Genomic DNA, 5,551 nt, shown 5'->3' on the forward strand with positions numbered 1-5,551 from the left:
CCCCACTTCTGTACCACACAGACATTCTGTGTCTAGACCCCTTGTCTGTGTTACAGTTCAGCTTCATCAAGGACGAAATGTCTTCAGAGGACACCCTGAGCCCCCTCCACCACTGTTGTGTCTATGAGAAAAACATCAATTCCCACAGCTGATCCTCAAATGAAGTTTGGACCGTGACCCGGCGATAACTCGGGGACATTTTGTTCCTGTAAATTGGTCTTTCTAGCCAGCGTCTGGGAGCTGGCTGGGAAACGCACTTAGTAAATCACACGTAGAAGGACAGAGAAGGTTCTAGAAGAGATGAGTCAGGCTCGGGGGTGGGTCGAGTGGAGGGGAGAGGAACAGAGAGCCGAGCTGTCCTGTGACAGTGGAATTTGTACCAGAAGCGACTGTATGGTCAGGCCCAGCGGAAGACGGGGTGGTGAGGCAAATCCCAGCCGAGGGATCTTTAAAAGCCTCTCTCAGCGAGGCCGGTCCTTCTCGGTGATGGAGGGGCTATAAATCACACGCTCTGCCCGGCGTCTCCATCAGGCCTTCCTCTCCGCTCCGGAGCTGGGAGTGAAGTCCAGTTGCCACAAGGAATCGGCACCTGATGTGGTGGTCCCCCCACCCCCAGGCGCCCTGCCCGGAGGCTCAAGATGAACGTGAGGCGGTCACACTGGCTCTAAGGACAAAGGTCAGCTTCTCCAGGCCCCTGCATGGACAGGGTGGGCCGGGGCACAGTCCAGTGCTCCCCAGCGCCTCTCCCCGGCTGCCGCGAGACTGTGAGCCCGTGGGCTTCCGTTTGTCAGGCGTGGGAGGGTCTGAGAGGAACCAGAAGCTGTCCACAGAGACGACAGTCAGCACAATGCACTCGCTACCATCCTCCAACCTGGCACCGAGCCTGGGGCTCCCTTCCAAGGGATCCTAACAGCAGCTCTGTCAGGGGCCATGATTCCACATACGGAAAGCTGCATTCATTCATTCATGCATTCATTCAACAAACATTGTTGACTGTCCGTCATGCTCCAGGCACCGCTGGTCCAGGGGGACGCACAGAGTGGCGGAGGGGAAACAGGAGGCGGCTGGGCAGGCTCAGGCCCCCGGGGGTCTCTTATGGAGGAGAGAAGGGCAGTGTCTCCCAGGAGGGAGGGGCGGAAAGGCTGGATCCGATTCTGCCTGGGGACAAAGAAATGAAAACACTCAAAACTGAACCCAACAAGCTGCACCAGCATGACCCTCTTGCAGCGAGCACGTGGTGGGGGCCCAGACGCCCGCCCCAGCGATCGGGGCTTCCACAGGGGAGCGAGGACCAGGCTGATGGGCAGAGCATGCTGCTGTTCTGATCCAGCCTCTGAGCGCCCATTTGCTCCGAGTCCCCTCCCCTCGGACAGTTGACGCTTCTTCCCAGCCAATCTGACGGCCAAGGAGCCAGGGCAGGGCAGTCAGGGAATGGCTGACTGGCCCCAGCTCGGGCGAGGGCAAGTGTCCCAGCTCTGGGTCAGACTGGAACCTCAGGCCGAGTCTGCCACTTCCTGGGTCCCAGGGGCCCCACCTGTAAAGCGGGGAGAGTAACAGGATGCGCCTCTGAGACCGTTTACATAAAGGGATGGCAGTGCCGAGCTTAGCAGTAACAAGGGGCCCAAGTCCCCAGCCATCCCGGCCCCCACGTGCAGGAGGCCACCCCCACTCAGAGCCGGGAAGGCTGTGCGCCCATATCCGTGGGATGCAGAGCTGCCATTTTCAGGAAAGACAGAGACCTGCTGGGAGGGGCAACGTTCCCTCCTTGGGGCTCCGTACTCGTCCAAGCCCCTTCTCCAGGGCCACGGATGGAGGAAGGGATGGAGACGTCTAGGTGGGGTCTGGCCTGTCCTCCCCTCCCGGACCCCCCGCACTCTCTTGGAGACGAGCTCAGGGCTGCTGTGGGCAGGAACTAAGGTTGAGGGAGGGAGTGAAGGAGAGCAGTCTGGAGGCCTCTTTCTGAAGGAAAAAGGCTGAGATTTATCCCGAAGAGCCCTCCCGGACCTAAGGCACCATCCCAGAACGAGGGCAAAGACACAGAAGGCTTCCCAAGTCTGAGGGGAGCAGAACCTGAGGCTTAAGAATCCAAAGCGGTCAGTCACATTAAGGGGTCAGCCGGCCTGCTGGCAGATAGGACCTGAGGCCTGGCAGGGCCACAGCCAGAGTCCTGGAAGGAGCAAGAGCAGCAGGTCAGGGATCGTTCGGGATGTCGAATTAAGAAAGGTCAGGGATCTTGGGGAAAGACGGGCAGAGGATTTGGAGAGCTTTCCGAGAAAAAGAGAGAGAGAGAGAGAGAGAGGCCCGGGAGGTGGTGAATGGCAGGACCCCCATCACCCTGCAGGGCCGGGTGGGTGGGACAGGGCAGCGAGAGCGCCTGCTCTGATCCAGAGGAACAGGAAGAGCCATCCACGCTTAATTAATCTGGGGATGTTCTCTGGAATTAGTTCATTTGAATAGGGATCTTCCTGAGTCTGGAAATCGACGTTAGACAGAGGATTGCTGTGGCCGTGTAAGAACTCACTCATGGGGGCCGCTCCATCCCTGGTCTCGCTGAAGCTTCTGGTCCCCACCTCATTCCGGGGAACAGACCATGGCCTCCTGAGCACAGCCCAGACCTGCCCAAGCAGACCCACCCGCGGTTCTGCCGGCTGTTCAAACCCCACGAAAGGAGGAGGTGGTGCTTAGATTCGCAAGGCCTCGCCAGGCCCTCTGGAGGATTAGGACTGAGAACTTCAGGCCCCTCCTCTATATCCTCTAAAAATCTGCAGGCCCCTTAGAGTCACTCGGACCAACTGTAGCTCGCTAACATGTCAAGACGAAATCAGATGCCCAGAGATGATGGTGGGGTTACAAAAAGAAAATAAATACAGGCTATGGATGGCCCCTCATTCAGGTTTCTAATCATCTCTCTCAAATTCCTGCTTTCTTCCTTAATCCAAAGGATGCCAGTCAAGGTAAGCATCTTGACATTGAGATTCCTAGAGTGCAAACCTCTTCCTCAGGATGCAGTAGTCAAAGAGAAACCCACGCAACCCTCCTGTCTCCTGCCCTACCACTCCCGCCGCCCGCATCCGCCCAGATCCTGGGGTGAGGCTGTTTCTCACAGCCAGGCCTCTGCAGGCTGGAGGAAAATTTGACGTAAAAAATAGTGGATGGATTGGATTCTTCTAGAACCCATCCGAGGCATCTGACCTTTGCTGGGACCCCGTAACCTTTCACCCTGGGGGAGGCAGAGCAAGGGTGGGAATCTGGGGTGCTCAAGAGGCACCCACAACTGATTTGCGTGGGAGTTCTATGTTAAAGATGAGAACGAACCCAGGGCACTCAGTGAGCCCTTGTCCCTTGTCAAAATTCTCTTCATAGCTGTTCACAAACACCTCCCCCTTCTCATGTTTGCGCAGCTGGTACCATGGGGACGTCTCGGTCCCCTTCCCACGAGCACGTGTCTGGCCCAGGAGATGTGTAGGCACGACACAGGAGTCGCTTAGCTGGAATTAACACAACGCAGCCTGCAGGCATATGTGGACCATTTGGAACTCAAGGTCCCAGGAGGTGGCCCAGTAGCAGCAGTAAGGTGCCTCTGGAAGGTGAGACCTCCCTAATACTGTTTGTGCCATTTCATCAAGATTTGCAGAAACGGTAGAGCTGATCGTACACGCAGAACTACCACGTTCCTGGCAGACACTTCCTCCCTTCACGCATCTTAGAGCAGAAGGCGCAGCTGCAACCTGAGAGAACATGGTCCTAAATGCAGAATCCTCGTGATGGGGAAGTCAAGGACTGATTGCTTTAGGTGAGTAAGATGCTTCAACATCTTCCAAAGCAGATGCATCGTCAGAAAATCTTCTGGGCCGAGAACACTCTGCAGGATCCCCCGAAGGAAGACGAGGCTTGTCAGAAGCCAACAGACTGAGAGCAATAAAGTGTAAATAATTTAGAGCTCCTTGATATTATCCTGCCTACTCATCACATACATCTTTAATAATTGATTCAGTCTTTAAAGAAATTCTCTCTACGTAACTTACAGCATTCTCTCTGTTTTTGGCCTGTTGACAACAGCAGACCGTTTCTGTGTGGGACCCGTCCTTCCCGGGTGAGGCACGTTTGTTTGCACAGGAGACGTTTTCCTGCTGTTGGTTTCTATGGCTGTGTTCTGCACATGCTCAGTGAGCATTATGGTTCTGATCAGAATTCTCCTTAAGGTCCTCACCATTGTCAGGAACTGTTTTAGAGTTTTATATCTATTGACATGATTCCCACAGCAATCCTATTATCGCCTCTTATTTCTCTATTTTACAGATGAAGAAAATGGTTAAATCACTTGAATAGAATGCCCCTATCGCACCTGTCTACTCCCGACACTGACAGATCACTGCCTGGCGCAGTCACCATGGGAACAAGGCTGTAGATAACTCGTACCACGGTGTTAACTGGGTTAATTTTGTGTAGAAAAAATCGCCTCGGTTTAAAAGAAGCTGGTTCCTTTAAATATCTGATTACGGAGCCCGGCTAACTCACTCACACAGAGAGCTCCGGGGAGGGGGAAGGGAAGTGACGGGGATGGAAAACAGCTGAGGAATAGTGACATCAGATGCTCCCAGTACAACAGCCAGAGAGAGGACGCCAGCCAGGCAGAACGTTAGAGGTAACGGAAGGGACCTGGAGCATATTTATATTTTGTAGAATGCAGTTTGCTCCAGAAATGGAAATTATTCCAGGAAGGTCAGAGAGAAGACGCTGCTGTAGATGGAAAGTGCAGCTGAGCAGAAACCCCAGGACCCAAAAAAGAATCGGATCATGACACTGTGACTCTAAGTAACTTATCGACTGCAGAGCAGGACTTTCAGCGGACTTACGCCCTGGGGCTTTGCCCTGTAAAAACGGCTGAGCAGGTCAAATCAGAGGTGCCACACATTAGGAACTGCATACTGTCTCTTCTTATTGTGCACTTTTATTTTCTGTTTAACTTGCACATGCCATTTATTTGTTTTTTTAAAATTGAGATATAAGATACTACCAAAAAAGGTCAAATGTGTAAAGTATACGAATCTATGTGTATAGCTTCATGAATCTCACATACATGTATATAAACATACATCAATGTAATCAACATCCAGATCAAGATACAAAATACTTCCCCACCCTAGAAAGCTCCCCAGCGATGCCCAGCAAGCCCACCAGAAGGAAAGGGCATCCTTACTTCGAGCACCTGAGTTAGTTCTGCCTGTCCTCGATAAACGCGAGAAATGAGTCAGGCAGCATTCGCTTCTGGCTTTTTACTCAACACAAGGTGTGTAAGATTCATCCGCGTTATTGTGCACATCAGTCGTTGGTCTTTAATGTTGTGGTTTACATTGTGTTGGATGACTATACTCCTCATTTATTGATCTCTTCTCCTGTTGACGGACATTTGTGCTGTGTCCAGCTTGAGGCAGTTAGGAATAAAGCTTCGGTGAAAATTGTTATGTGATTTTCTGTTGTTGTACCTATGTGCCCATTTCTTCTCCATAGGTCCCTAGGAGGGGCGTGTCTGGGCGATGGGGCAGGCACA

The 5,551-nt window shown here is 52.9% G+C and overlaps 1 long non-coding RNA gene across 2 annotated transcripts; it reads left to right on the forward strand.

Annotated features, from left to right (window-relative positions):
* Nucleotides 1–234: 234 nt before the first annotated feature.
* On the forward strand, nt 235–5,463 carry LOC124241664 (uncharacterized). 2 transcript variants are annotated; one of them, XR_006889287.1, is made up of 3 exons: nt 313–676; nt 3,402–3,793; nt 4,300–5,463. It is a non-coding gene; the product is annotated as an uncharacterized LOC124241664 (long non-coding RNA). The 2 variants fall into 2 exon arrangements; XR_006889286.1 differs by having other exon boundaries at nt 235–676; nt 3,402–5,463.
* Nucleotides 5,464–5,551: the final 88 nt, after the last annotated feature.

This window comes from Equus quagga, chromosome 7 (genome assembly GCF_021613505.1).
Source record: "Equus quagga isolate Etosha38 chromosome 7, UCLA_HA_Equagga_1.0, whole genome shotgun sequence".
Taxonomy (NCBI): Eukaryota; Metazoa; Chordata; class Mammalia; order Perissodactyla; family Equidae; genus Equus; species Equus quagga.